The sequence below is a fragment of the Oncorhynchus nerka genome, linkage group LG26 (genome assembly GCF_034236695.1).
Source record: "Oncorhynchus nerka isolate Pitt River linkage group LG26, Oner_Uvic_2.0, whole genome shotgun sequence".
NCBI classification, from domain to species: domain Eukaryota; kingdom Metazoa; phylum Chordata; class Actinopteri; order Salmoniformes; family Salmonidae; genus Oncorhynchus; species Oncorhynchus nerka.
Window position 1 is genome coordinate 50,381,842 of NC_088421.1, and position 15,452 is coordinate 50,397,293.

General features: G+C 44.9%; 1 protein-coding gene and 1 long non-coding RNA gene across 4 annotated transcripts in view; both read left to right on the top strand.

Annotated features, from left to right (window-relative positions):
* The window catches only part of LOC135564803 (NACHT, LRR and PYD domains-containing protein 4E-like), a 259,953-nt gene that overhangs the window by 15,614 nt on the left and 228,887 nt on the right, over positions 1-15,452 (top strand). The gene's annotated exons all lie outside the window — the stretch shown is intronic.
* Positions 3,736-5,486, top strand: LOC135564820 (uncharacterized). The gene is made up of 3 exons (XR_010461278.1): positions 3,736-3,823; positions 4,210-4,256; positions 4,710-5,486. It is a non-coding gene; the product is annotated as an uncharacterized LOC135564820 (long non-coding RNA).

Genomic DNA, 15,452 nt, shown 5'->3' on the forward strand with positions numbered 1-15,452 from the left:
ACACCTAGTGACCTCATCAAGTAGCAGCAGGGATGTGTTGTGGTGATTCATTTAGAGAGAGAGAACATTAATAATACCATCAATAATACCAATAATAATATAATCAGTCACACCAGTCTGTAATGCATTATGAAAACATTTACACATTTATACAGTCAGTTAAGAGAATAAATTATTATAATGTAAAACTTTATAACAGTCCTACAATACTGTAGACATTAAAACAGACGTAATATTAATATCCTCTGTGTTATTTCTTCATTCAGATGAGCTCGCTGTGATTTGCCAACGTGAACTCAAATCTAATCTAAAGAAGAAGTTTCAATGTGTATTTGAGGGGATCGCTAAACAAGGAAACCCAACACTTCTCAATAAGATCTACACAGAGCTCTACATCACAGAGGGTGGAACAGGAGAGGTCAATAATGAACATGAGCTGAGACAGATTGAGACAACAACCAGGAAACAAGCAAGACCAGAGACTGCAATCAAATGTAACGACATCTTCACACCCTTAACTGGACAAGACAAACTTATCAGAACTGTGCTGACAAAGGGAGTCGCTGGCATTGGAAAAACAGTCTCTGTGCAGAAGTTCATTCTGGACTGGGCTGAAGGAAAAGCAAATCAGGATGTCCAATTTGTATTTTCATTCCCTTTTCGGGAGCTGAATTTGATGAAAGGGGACAAACACACTTTCATTGAACTTCTTAATCACTTCTCAATGGAAACCAAACAATCAGGAATCTCCATCTACAACAAGTACAAAGTTCTGTTCATCTTTGATGGTCTGGATGAGTGCCGACTGCCCCTAGACTTCCAGAAGAACAAGATCTGTTGGGACGTCACAGAGTCAACCTCAGTGGATGTTCTGCTGACAAATCTCATCAAGGGAAATCTGCTTCCCTCTGCTCTCCTCTGGATAACTACCCGACCTGCAGCAGCCAATAAGATCCCTTCAGGGTGTGTTGACCAGGTGACAGAGGTACGAGGGTTCAATGACCCACAGAAGGAGGAGTACTTCAAGAAGAGATTCAGTGATGAGGACCTGGCCAGCAGAATCATCTCACACATAAAGACATCAAGGAGCCTCCACATCATGTGCCACATTCCAGTCTTCTGTTGGATTTCTGCAACAGTCCTTGAACACATGCTGAAACATAAGAGAGAAGAGATGCCCAAGACTCTGACTGAGATGTACACACACCTTGTGGTGTTTCATACCAAACAGAAGAATGAAAAGTATCTTGGGAAAGAAGAGACAGGTCCACACTGGAATAAAGAGAGCATTCTGTCACTGGGAAAACTGGCTTTTCAACAGCTTGTGAATGGCAATCTGATTTTCTATGAAGAAGACCTGAAAGATGCTGGCATTGATGTCAATGAAGCCTCAGTGTACTCAGGATTGTGCACACAGCTCTTTAAAGAGGAATGTGGGCTGTACCAGGACAAGGTGTACTGCTTTGTTCATCTGAGCATTCAGGAGTTTCTGGCTGCTGTATATGTGTTCCTCTCATTCATCAACAACAATGAGAATCTAATGGACAAACTGCAAACAAACGAACTTTTCTGTGAGGATCAAACAAAGAAGTTACTTTCTACAAGAGTGCTGTGGATAAAGCCTTACAAAGTGAGACGGGAAACCTGGACCTTTTCCTCCGCTTCCTTCTGGGCCTCTCACTGGAGTCCAATCAGAAGCACTTACAGGTCTACTGACAAAGACAAGAAGCAGCTCACAGAGCCATGAAAAACAGTCAAGTACATCAAGGAGAAGATCAGGGAGAATCCTCTCTCAGAGAGGAGCATCAATCTGTTCCACTGTCTGAATGAACTGAATGACCATTCTCTAGTGGAGGAGATCCAAAGATACCTGAGATCAGGAAGTCTCTCAGAACCCAACCTGTCACCTGCACAGTGGTCAGCTCTGGTCTTTGTGTTGCTGACTTCAGAAAAGGAGCTGGATGTGTTTGACCTGAAGAAATACTCCAGATCAGAGGAAGGTCTTCTGAGGCTGCTGCCAGTGGTCAAAGCCTCCAGAGCTGTTCTGTGAGTAAATAAAATGACATTTAAGAACTAATCATCAGGAAGAAATATTCAGTTCAGAGAAAAATATGTATTATAATATGTATATAATATTATATTGAAAAACATATTGAATAAATTCATTGATTTTCACATTAGTATAACAATATGACCATACAATTCTAGGAAACGGAAGATGAATCTATATGTTGTTTGAGAGAATAAACCAAATGCATCTGCCATTGTCCTTCTACACTACTGGTGTTAAATGAACAGTGTGTTTGTGAAGTCATGATGATCTCTTTGTCAGGCTGTCAGGCTGTGGAGTCACAGAGGAAGGCTGTGCTTCTCTGGTCTCAGCTCTGGAGTCAAACCCCTCACACCTGAGAGAGCTGGACCTGAGTAACAATGACCTGAAGGATTCAGGAGTGAAGCTGCTCTCTGCTGGACTGGAGAATCCCCACTGTAAACTGGAGACTCTGAGGTCAGTATTATCAGATATGAAAGCACTTTATGTATGTAGTTCTCCCATTTGAGCATAATATTATGAATAATCAGGAATGAATCGAGAATAATGATGAATGAGAAAGTTACAGAGATCAGACCCACTCTGTTATTGGTAATGGTGAGAGGTTAGCATGTTTTGTTGTAGCCTCTGTTATTGGTAATGGTGAGAGGTTAGCATGTTTTGTTGTAGCCTCTGTTATTGGTAATGGTGAGAGGTTAGTATGTTTTGTTGTAGCCTCTGTTATTGGTAATGGTGAGAGGTTAGCATGTTTTGTTTTAGCCTCTGTTATTGGTAATGGTGAGAGGTTAGCATGTTTTGTTTTAGCCTCTGTTATTGGTAATGGTGAGAGGTTAGCATGTTTTGTTGTAGCCTCTGTTATTGGTAATGGTGAGAGGTTAGCATGTTTTGTTGTAGTCTCTGTTATTGGTAATGGTGAGAGGTTAGCATGTTTTGTTTTAGCCTCTGTTATTGGTAATGGTGAGAGGTTAGCATGTTTTGTTGTAGCCTCTGTTATTGGTAATGGTGAGAGGTTAGCATGTTTTGTTGTAGTCTCTGTTATTGGTAATGGTGAGAGGTTAGCATGTTTTGTTTTAGCCTCTGTTATTGGTAATGGTGGAATCCCCACTGTTTTAAACTGGAGACTCTAATGAGAGTTAGCATGTTTTGCTTAGCCTGTTATTGGTAATGGTGAGAGGGTTAGCATGTTTTGATTTAGCCTCTGTTATTGGTAATGGTGAGAGGTTAGCATGTTTTGTTGTAGCCTCTGTTATTGGTAATGGTGAGAGGTTAGCATGTTTTGTTGTAGTTCTGTTATTGGTAATGGTGAGAGGTTAGTTTTTTGTTGTAGCTCTGTTATTGGTAATGGTGAGAGGTTAGCATGTTTTGTTGTAGCCTCTGTTTTTGGTAAACTGGTCTGAGTCTACTTTGTTGTAGCTCTGTTATTGGTAATGGTGAGAACATGTTTCTATCCTGCAGATTGATTTGATGATTTTTCTTTTTTATCAATGATACACTCATTTTATGAATTTAGTAGTGTTTCAGGACACTTATATCCCAATATGAAAATTTAGATTTTCAAAAAAATATACTGTGATTTTAAAATGATTTGACTCTTTGCAGGCTGTCAGGCTGTCTAGTCACAGAGGAAGGCTGTGCTTCTCTGGTCTCAGCTCTGAGGTCAAACCCCTCACACCTGAGAGAGCTGGACCTGAGCTACAATCACCCAGGAGACTCAGGAGTCAGACTGCTCTCTGCTGGACTGGAGGATCCACACTGCAGACTGGAGAAACTCAAGTATGTAGAGGGTTTATGTCAATGTTCATATCAGACATGTTTGACTTATCAGGCTAGATAAGACAAACAGTCTTACCACCACTTGGACAAGTTATATGCTGTCCGTGTGTGTGTGTGTGTGTGTCCAATGTGAAACACACACTGGACATATACACACACACACGCGCGCACTGGACACAAATACACACACTGGACACACAAACACTGGACACACACACACACACACTGGACACACACACACACATACTGGAACCACACACACACACACACACACACTGGTCACACACACACAAACATTCTTGCCAACGCTTGACAGTGTGTGTGTGTGTGTCCAGTGTTTGTGTGTATCCCTCAATGACTGTCTGTTCTTCTGCTTACCGCTACAGTGTGGAACATGGTGGAGAGAACAGAATGAAACCTGGGCTTAGAAAATGTAAGTGTTGACTGCTGTGAAGAATATGACTAAGAATAAGTCTTAATTCAAGTTACGTCAAAGTCAAAGACCACCATCATTACTGACTTGGTCATATTAAATATCAGCTGTAGTTCTACAGAAGCAGAAATCAGGGACACCAACGTTTACAAAGAGTTGCTTTGACTGTGTGTGTGTGTGTGTGTGTGTGTGTGTGTGTGTGTGTGTGTGTGTGTGTGTGTGTGTGTGTGTGTGTGTTGTTTGTGTGTGTAATTAATAGGAAAAGGTGTGTTTTATATTACCATACAGTATAACATATGATCATTCAACAAGTCTCAACAAGTCCTTAACTTACCTTAACTTCTCCTTTTGATACCTAGAAACATCTACATTAAATGAATTAGTGAAAAGTGAGTTAACATTCTAATGTGAATGATGATGATTTCTAATATTGTGTCTGGTTTCATCCATCAGATGTCTGTGATCTCACACTGGACCCAAACACAGTAAACAGACACCTCTCTCTGTCTGAGGAGAACAGAAAGGTGACATGGAGGACAGAGGAGCAGCCATATCCTGATCACCCAGAGAGATTTGAGGACTGGGGACAGGTGCTGTGTAGAGAGGGTCTGACTGGGCGCTGTTACTGGGAGGTAGAGTGGAGTGGGAGAGGGGCTGGTATAGGAGTGACATATAAAGGAATCAGCAGGAGAGGAAGGGGTGCCGACTGTCGTCTTGGATACAATGACAAGTCCTGGAGTCTGTTCTGCTATGACAACAGTTACACTGCCTATCACAATAACAATCCCTCTACCATAGACGTCCCCTCCTCCAGCTCCCACAGAGTAGGAGTGTATCTGGACTGGCCAGCCGGCACTCTGTCCTTCTATAGAGCCTCCTCTGACACACTGACCCACCTGATCACATTCAGCTCCACATTCACTGAGCCCCTCTATCCAGGGATTGGGGTTTGGTGGGAAGGCGACTCAGTGTCCCTGAAATAATAACATGACACACACACACTGGACACACACACACACTGGACACACACACTGAACACACACACTGGACACACACACACACTGGACAAACACACACACACACACACACACACACACTGGACAAACAAAAGCACACACACGCTGGACACAAACACACACACATACTGAACACACACACACACACACACGCTAGACACACACACACACACACACACACACTGAATACACAAACACACACTGGACACACACACACTGGACAAACAAACACACACTGGACAAACACACACACTGGACTCACAAAAGCACACACACACACACACACACACTGGACAAAAACAAAAACACACACACTGGACTCACAAACACACACACACATACTGGACTCACAAACACACACACACATACTGGACAAAAACACACACACACACACACACTGGACAAACACACACACACACACACTGGACAAACACACACACACACACTGACACACACACACACACACACACTGGACACACACACACACACTGGTCAAACACACTCACACAATTGGACACAGACACACACACTGGACAAACACACACACACACACACTGGACTCACAAACACACACACATATACTGGACTCACAAACACACACACACATACTGGACAAAAACACACACACACACACACACTGGACAAACACACACACACACACTGGACAAACACACACACACACACTGAACACACACACACACACGCTAGACACACACACACACACACACTGGTCAAACACACTCACACAATTGGACACAGACACACACACACTGGACAAACACACACACACACACACTGGACTCACAAACACACACACACATACTGGACAAAAACACACACACATACACACACTGTACAAACACACAAACTGGACAAACACACACACACACTGGACAAACACACAAACACACACACACACTGGACAAACAAAAATACACACACACACTGGACACACACACACACTGGACAAACACACACACTGGACAAACACACACACACTGGACAAACAAAAACACACACGCTAGACACACACACACACACTGGACACACACACACACAATTGGACACACACACACACAATGGACAAAAAACACACACACTGAACACACACACACACACGCTGGACACACACACACTGAACACACACACACACACACTGGACAAACACACACACGCACACACACACACACACTGGACAAACAAAAATACACACACACACACACACGCTGGACACAGACACACACACACTGAACACACACACACACTGGACAAACACACACACACACTGAACACACATACACACACACTGAACACACACACACACACTGGACAAACACACACATACACTGGACAAACAAAAAAACACACACACACACACCTGGACAAACAATTAACACACACACACACACACACACTGGACACACACACAGACTGGATAAACACATACACTGGACACACACACATGCGCATCTTCCTATAATTGTGACCTTGACCCAGGACCTCTTACAATAACATGTATTTTATGTTGAATAACAAATAATAATGAATAACAAATTGGACAATTATAGGATATATTGTACTTTTCATAATAAAACATACTTGAAACAAGAAAAGCTTGTTAATTGTGAAAACAGTTTGTTTATTGATTTTACGTTTCCTCTGTCAGGTTGATGTTAACCTGCGACTGGTTGAAACATGAAACAAATATGAAATGAAATACAAAACAATTAAATATGTGGAATAGAATTAAACAAATTGTACAATTAGTACAACAGAGTGTTGTGATGCAGGGTTACTATAGCAACAGAGTGTTGTGATGCAGGGTCACTATAGCAACAGAGTGTTGTGATGCAGGGTCACTATAGCAACAGAGTGTTGTTACTATACTATAGCAACAGAGTGTTGTGATGTAGGGTTACTATAACAACAGAGTATTGTGATGCAGGTTCACTATAGCAACAGTGTTGATAGTAACAGAGTGTTGTAATGCAGGTTCACTATAGTAGCAGAGTGTTGTGATGCAGGGTCACTATAGCAACAGAGTTCTCTGCTCTCTCATTCTCTCTTTGCTTTCTCAGCCTGATCTCTGCTCCCTCTCTCTCTGCTGTCTCTTCTCTCTGCTCTCTCTCTCTGCCCTCTCTCTCTGCTCTCTCTGCTCTCTCTCTGCCCTCTCTCTCTCTCTGCTCTCTCTGCTATCTCTCTGCCCTCTCTCTCTGCCATCTCTCTGCTCTCTCTCTGCTCTCTCTCTGCTCTCTGCTCTCTCAGAGTCTTCTGCTCTCTCGCTCTCTCTTTTTTCTGCTCTCTTTCTGCTCACTCTCTGCTCTCTCTCGTCTCTCTCAGCCTGCTCTCTGCTCTCTTTCTGCTCTCTCTCTCTCTGGTCTTTCTCTCTTTGCTCTTTCACTCTCTCTTTGCTTTCTCAGCCTGCTCTCTGCTCTCTCTCTGCTCTCTCTCTCTCTGGTCTTTCTCTCTGCCCTCTCTGCTCTCTCCTCTCTGCTCTCTCTCTCTTTGCTCTTTCACTCTCTCTTTGCTTTCTCAGCCTGCTCTCTGCTCTCTCTCTGCTCTCTCTCTCTGGTCTTTCTCTCTGCCCTCTCTGCTCTCTATCTTTGCTCTCTGCTCACTCTCTCTCTCTCTGCCCCCTCTCTCTCTGCTCTCCTATCTATTCTCTGCTCTCTCTCTCCCTCTGCTCTCTATGCTCTCTCTCTCTTTCTCCCTCTGCTCTCTCTGCGCTCTCTCTCTGTTCTCTGCTCGCTCTGCTGCTCTGTCTCTGCCCTCTGCTCTCTCTCTGCTCTCTCGTCTCTCTGTTTTCTGCTCTCTCTCTGCCTCTGCTCTCTCTGTTCTCTGCTCTCTCTCTCCCTCTGCTCTCTCTCTGTTCTCTGCTCTTCCTCTCTGCTCTCTCTCTTTCTCTGCCCTCTCTGCCTTCTCTGCTCTCTCTCTTCTCACTCTCTCTGCTCGCTCAGCCTGCTCTCTGCTCGCTCTCTCTCTGCTATCTCTCTCCCTCTGCTCTCTCTCTCTGCTCTCTCTCTTCTGACTCTCTCTGCTCGCTCTCCGCTCTCTCTCTGCTCGCTCAGCCTGCTCTCTGCTCGCTCTCTCTCTGCTATCTCTCTCCCTCTGCTCTCTCTCTCTGCTCTCTCTATCTGCTCTCTCTCTCTGCACTCTCTCTCTCTACTCTCTCTCTTTTCTCTCTCCCTATCTGGTCTCTTCTATATCCCTCTGCTCTCTGCTCTCTCCCTCTGCCCTCTCTATTTGCTCTCTCTGCTCTCTCGCTTTACTCTGCTCTCTCTGCTCTCCTCTCTGTTCTCTGCTCTCCTCTCTGTTCTCTGCTCTCTCTGTTCTCTGCTCTCTCTCTCCCTCCCTCTGCTCTGTCTGCTCTCTTCTCTCTGTTCTCTGCTCTCTCACTCTCTCTGCTCTCTCTTCTCTCTGTTCTCTGCTCTCTCTCTTCGCTCTGTTCTCTCTACTCTCTCTCTGTTCTCTGCTCTCTGCCCTTTGTTCTCTCTGCTCTGCTGCTCTCTCTACCCGCTCTCTCTCTCTCACTCTCTGCTCTCTCATTTTGATCTCTCAGCCTGCTCTCCCTCCCCCTCTCTCTCTCTCTCTCTCTCTCTCAGCCTTCTCTCTGCTCTCTCAGCCTGCTTTCTGCTCTCTCAACTCTCTGCTCTCTTTACTCTGCTCTCTCTCTGCTCTCTCACTTTTCTCTGCTCTCTCTGCTCTCTCTTTCTGCTCTCATTATCTGCTGTCTCTCTCTGCTCCATCTCTCTGCCCTCTCTTCTCTCTGTTCTCTGCTCTCTCTCTCCCTCTGCTCTCTCTGTTCTCTGCTCTCTCTCTCCCTCTGCTCTGTCTGCTCTCTCTCTCTGTTCTCTGCTCTCTCACTCCCTCTGCTCTGGCTGCTCTCTCTCCTCTTTGTTCTCTTCTCTGCTCTCTCTCTCTGCGCTCTCTCTCTGTTCTCTGCTCTCTCTGCTCTCTCTGCTCTGCTGCTCTCTCTCTGCCCTCTGCTCTCTCTCTGCTCTCTCGTCTCTCTGTTTTCTGCTCTCTCTCTGCCTCTGCTCTCTCTGTTCTCTGCTCTCTCACTCCTTCTGCTCTCTGTGCTCTTTCTCTTCTCTCTCTCTCCCTCTGCTCTCTCTACTCTCTGCTATTTTATCTGCTCTCTCTGCTCTCTCTTTCTCTGCCCTCTCTCTGCCCTCTCTGCTCTCTCGCTTCCCACTCTCTGCTCTCTGCTCGCTCTCTCTCTCTGCTCTCTCCCTCTGCTCTCTTCTCTCCCTCTGCTCTCTCGCTTTTCTCTGCTCTCTCTGCTCGCTCTCTTTCTGCTCTCATTATCTGCTGTCTCTCTCTGCTCCCTCTCTCTCTCTCTCCCACACTCTGCTCTCTCTCTGCTCCCTCGCTCTCTCCCACACTCTGCTCTCTCTCTGCTCCCTCGCTCTCTCCCACACTCTCTCCCACACACTCTGCTCTCTCTCTCTCCCACACACTCTGCTCTCTCTCTCCCACACACTCTGCTCTCTCTTCTCTCTGATCTCTCACTTTCTCTGCTCTCTCTGATCTCTCACTTTCTCTGCTCTCTCTCTCTCACTTTCTCTGCTCTCTCTCTCTCACTTTCTCTGCTCTCTCACTCTCACTTTCTCTGCTCTCTCACTCACTTTCTCTGCTCTCTCACTCACTTTCTCTGCTCTCTCACTCTCACTTTCTCTGCTCTCTCTCTCTCTCACTTTCTCTGCTCTCTCTCTCACTTTCTCTGCTCTCTCTCTCACTTTCTCTGCTCTCTCTCTCTCTCACTTTCTCTGCTCTCTCACTCTCCCACACACTCTGCTCTCTCTCTCCCACACACTCTGCTCTCTCTTCTCTCTGATCTCTCACTTTCTCTGCTCTCTCTGATCTCTCACTTTCTCTGCTCTCTCACTCTTCTCTGCTCTCTCTCTCACTTTCTCTGCTCTCTCTCACTTTCTCTGCTCTCTCTCACTTTCTCTCTGCTCTCTCTCTCTCTCTTTCTCTGCTCTCTCTCTCCCACACACTCTGCTCTCTCTCCCACACACTCTGCTCTCTCTTCTCTCTGATCTCTCACTTTCTCTGCTCTCTCTGATCTCTCACTTTCTCTGCTCTCTCTCTCTCACTTTCTCTGCTCTCTCTCACTCACTTTCTCTGCTCTCTCTCTCACTTTCTCTGCTCTCTCACTCTCACTTTCTCTGCTCTCTCTCTCTCTCACTTTCTCTGCTCTCTCTCTCACTTTCTCTGCTCTCTCTCACTCACTTTCTCTGCTCTCTCTCTCTCACTTTCTCTGCTCTCACTCTCACTTTCTCTGCTCTCTCTCTCACTTTCTCTGCTCTCTCTCTCACTTTCTCTGCTCTCTCTCTCTCTTTCTCTGCTCTCTCACTCACTTTCTCTGCTCTCTCTCACTCACTTTCTCTGCTCTCTCTCTTTCTCTGCTCTCTCACTCTCACTTTCTCTGCTCTCTCTCTCTCACTTTCTCTGCTCTCTCTCTCTCTCTTCTCTCTGCTCTCTCTCTCTCACTTTCTCTGCTCTCTCTCTTTCTGCTCTCTCTCTCTTTCTCTGCTCTCTCTCTCTCTCTCTCTCTGCTCTCTCTCTCTCACTTTCTCTGCTCTCTCTCTCTCTCTTTCTCTGCTCTCACTCTCACTTTCTCTGCTTTCTCTGCTCTCTCTCTGCTCTCTCTCACTTTCTCTGCTCTCTCACTTTCTCTGCTCTCTCTCTCACTTTCTCTGCTCTCTCTCTCTCACTTTCTCTGCTCTCTCTCTCACTTTCTCTGCTCTCTCTCACTCTCTCTCTTTCTCTGCTCTCTCTCTCTCACTTTCTCTGCTCTCTCTCTCTCTCACTTTCTCTGCTCTCTCTCTCTCACTTTCTCTGCTCTCTCTCTCTCTCACTTTCTCTGCTCTCTCTCTCACTTTCTGCTCTCTGCTCTCTCTCTCTCTCTCTTTCTCTGCTCTCTCTCTCTCACTTTCTCTGCTCTCTCTCTCTTTCTTTCTCTGCTCTCTCTCTCTCTCTCTTTCTCTGCTCTCTCTCTCTCTCTTTCTCTGCTCTCTCTCTCTCTCTCTCACTTTCTCTGCTCTCTCTCTCTCACTTTCTCTGCTCTCTCTCTCACTCTCTCACTCTCTCTCTGCTCTCTCTCTCTCACTTTCTCTCTCTCTCTCTCTCTTTTCTCTGCTCTCTCTCTCTCTTTCTCTGCTCTCTCTCTCTGCTCTCTCTCTCTGCTCTCTCTTCTCTTTCTCTCTCTCTCACTTTCTCTGCTCTCTCTCTCTCACTTTCTCTGCTCTCTCTCACTCTCTGCTCTCACTCTCACTTTCTCTGCTCTCTCTCTCACTTCTCTCTGATCTCTCACTTTCTCTGCTCTCTCTCTCACTTTCTCTGCTCTCTCTCTCACTTTCTCTGCTCTCTCTCTCACTTTCTCTGCTCTCTCTCTTCTCTGCTCTCTCTCTCACTTTCTCTGCTCTCTCTCTCTCTCTCTCACTTTCTCTCTCTCTCACTCACTTTCTCTGCTCTCTCTCTCTGCTCTCACTCTCTCTCTCTCTCTCTCTCTCACTTTCTCTGCTCTCTCTCTCTCTCACTTTCTCTGCTCTCTCTCTCTCTCACTTTCTCTGCTCTCTCTCTCTCACTTTCTGCTCTCTCTCTCTCACTTTCTCTTCTCTCTCTCACTTTCTCTGCTCTCTCTCTCTCACTTTCTCTGCTCTCTCTCTCTCACTTTCTCTGCTCTCTCTCACTTTCTCTGCTCTCTCTCTCACTTTCTCTGCTCTCTCTCTCACTTTCTCTGCTCTCTCTCTCTCACTTTCTCTGCTCTCTCTCTCACTTTCTGCTTTCTCTCTCTCTCTCACTTTCTCTCTCTCTCTCTCCCACACACTCTGCTCTCTCTCTCTCACTTTCTCTGCTCTCTCTTCTCTGATCTCTCACTTTCTCTGCTCTCTCTGATCTCTCACTTTCTCTGCTCTCTCTCTCTCTCTGCTCTCTTTCTCTCTCTCTCTCTCTCTCACTTTCTCTGCTCTCTCTCTCTCACTTTCTCTGCTCTCTCTCTCTTTCTCTGCTCTCTCTCTCTCACTTTCTCTGCTCTCTCTCTCACTTTCTCTGCTCTCTCTCTCTCTCTCACTTTCTCTGCTCTCTCTCACTTCTCTGCTCTTCTCACTTTCTCTGCTCTCTCTCTCACTTTCTCTGCTCTCTCTCTCACTTTTCTCTGCTCTTCTCACTTTCTCTGCTCTCTCACTCACTTTCTCTGCTCTCTCTCTCTCACTTTCTCTCACTTTCTCTGCTCTCTCTCTCTCTCACTTTCTCTGCTCTCTCTCTCTCTCACTTTCTCTGCTCTCTCTCTCTCTCACTTTCTCTGCTCTCTCTCTCTCACTTTCTCTGCTCTCTCTCACTCTCACTTTCTCTGCTCTCTCTCTCTCACTTTCTCTCTCTCACTTTCTCTCTCACTTCTCTGCTTCTCTCTCTCTCTCACTTTCTCTGCTCTCTCTCTCACTTTCTCTGCTCTCTCTCTCTCTCTGCTCTCTCTCTCTCTCACTTTCTCTGCTCTCTCTCTCTATCTCTGCTCTCTCTCCATCGTAACAGTGGTTCAGTTTGGACAATCACCTCTTGATGGCAGTGTTAAACCAGAAGTGATGAAAACAACATCACTGCATCGAGAGAGAGAGAGAGAGTCTAATATTCGGATATACAGTAACATTCAGAAAGTATTCAGACCCCTTGACTTTTTCCACATTTTGTCACGCTACAGCCTTATTCTAAAATGGATTAAATGTGTTTTTCCCCTCATCAATCTACACACAATAACCCAGAATTACAAAGCAAAAACTGTTTATTTTATGTGTGAACATTTTGATTAAAAAATAACTTAGATATCACATTTACATAAGTATTCAGACCCTTTACTCAGTACTTTGTTGAAGCACCTTTGGCAGCGATTACAACCTTGATTCTTCTTGGGTATGATGCTACAAGCTTGGCACACCTGTATTTGGGGAGTTCCTCCCATTCTTCTCTGCAGATCCTCAAGCTCTGTCAGGTTGGATTAGGAGCATCTCTGCACAGCTATTTTCAGGTCTCTACAGAGATGTTTGATCGGGTTCAAGTTCGGGCTTAGGATCATTGTCATGTTGTCCAGTCTGTGTATACTATACTGGGAGGGTAGAGAGTCAGAACTGATAGAGGATCTGGAGCCCTGAGGGGGAGAGAGAGAGGGAGGGTAGAGAGTCAGAACATAGGGAAAAATAGAGAGGGAGGGTAGAGAGTCAGAACAGAGGGAAAGAGAGAGAGAGGGAGGGTAGAGAGTCAGAACAGAGGGAAAGAGAGAGAGAGGGGGTAGAGAGTCAGAACAGAGGGGAAGAGAGAGAGAGGGAGGGTAGAGAGTCAGAACAGAGGGAAAGAGAGAGAGAGGGAGGGTAGAGAGTCAGAACAGAGGGAAAGAGAGAGAGGGGGTAGAGAGTCAGAACAGAGGGGAAGAGAGAGAGAGGGAGGGTAGAGAGTCAGAACAGAGGGGAAGAGAGAGAGAGGGAGGGTAGAGAGTCAGAACAGAGGGAAAGAGAAAGAGGGAGGGTAGAGAGTCAGAACAGAGGGAAAGAGAAAGAGGGAGGGTAGAGAGTCAGAACAGAGGGAGAGAGAGAGAGAGGGAGGGTAGAGAGTCAGAGCAGAGGGAAAGAGAGAGAGAGGGAGGGTAGAGAGTCAGAACAGAGGGAAAGAGAGAGAGAGGGAGGGTAGAGAGTCAGAACAGAGGGAAAGAGCGAGAGAGGGAGGGTAGAGAGTCAGAACAGAGGGAAAGAGAGAGAGAGGGAGGGTAGAGAGTCAGAACAGAGGGAGGGGAGACAGAGGGAAAGAGAGAGAGAGAAGGAGGAAGAGAGATTAGTCAGCAGTAATTATTCAGGATGACATTCGTCTTAAATGTACTTCTTTATTTCTCTCTTTCCCCACTGAGGAAGATAAAGGACACACGCAGACCGCACACGCAGGACGCGCAAACAGGAGGGCTAGGTAATCAGGAATTCCTCCCATGGTGTGTGCATTGATTTTAGTCCCCTTCTCATTAACTAGATGCTGCCAGTGACCAGAGATGGCTAGATTGAGCTAGAAGGGTGTGTGTGTGTGTGTGTCCATGCAATCGTTTTTACGTGTGTGTTTTTGTGAGAGAGTTAACCTCCGATAAGAATGACACACAGCCCTGATTCCATTTTCTGCTTTGTGTTTCAATTAGGTCTTAGTGGAATAGAGACATGTGATTCATGAACCATTACTGCTGTTGGAAAACGTCAGAAAGAGAGAAAGAAGGAAAGGAAGCAGTCCGTTCTGAACTGCTTCAAGGTCAGAAATTGGTCATGATGTTTCTCTGAAACACAGAACACTAAAGTTGGTCATGATGTTTCTCTAAAACACAGAACACTAAAGTTGGTCATGATGTTTCTCTAAAACAGTAAAGACTAAAGTTGGTCATGATGTTTCTTTAAAACACAGAACACTAAAGTTGATCTTTATGTTTCTCTAAAACAGTAAAGACTAAAGTTGGTCATTATGTTTCTATAAAACAGTAAAGACTAAAGTTGGTCATGATGTTTCTCTAAAACAGTAAAGACTAAAGTTGGTCATGATGTTTCTCTGAAACACAGAACACTAAAGTTGGTCATGATGTTTCTCTGAAACACAGAACACTAAAGTTGGTCATGATGTTTCTCTAAAACACAGAACACTAAAGTTGGTCATGATGTTTCTCTAAAACAGTGAAGACTAAAGTTGGTCATGATGTTTCCCTAAAACACAGAACACTAAAGTTGGTCATGATGTTTCTCTGAAACACAGAAGTCTAAAGTTGGTCATGATGTTTCTCTAAAACACAGAACACTAAAGTTGATCTTTATGTTTCTCTAAAACAGTAAAGACTAAAGTTGGTGATTATGTTTCTCTAAAACAGTAAAGACTAAAGTTGGTCATGATGTTTCTCTAAAACAGTGAAGACTAAAGTTGGTCATGATGTTTCTCTAAAACACAGAAGACTAAAGTTGGTCATTATGTTTCTCTAAAACAGTAAAGACTAAAGTTGGTCATGATGTTTCTCTGAAACACAGATCACTAAAGTTGGTCATGATGTTTCTCTAAAACACAGAACACTAAAGTTGGTCATGATGTTTCTCTAAAACAGTAAAGACTAAAGTTGGTCATGATGTTTTTCTAAAACACAGAACACTAAAGTTGGTCATGATTTTTCTTT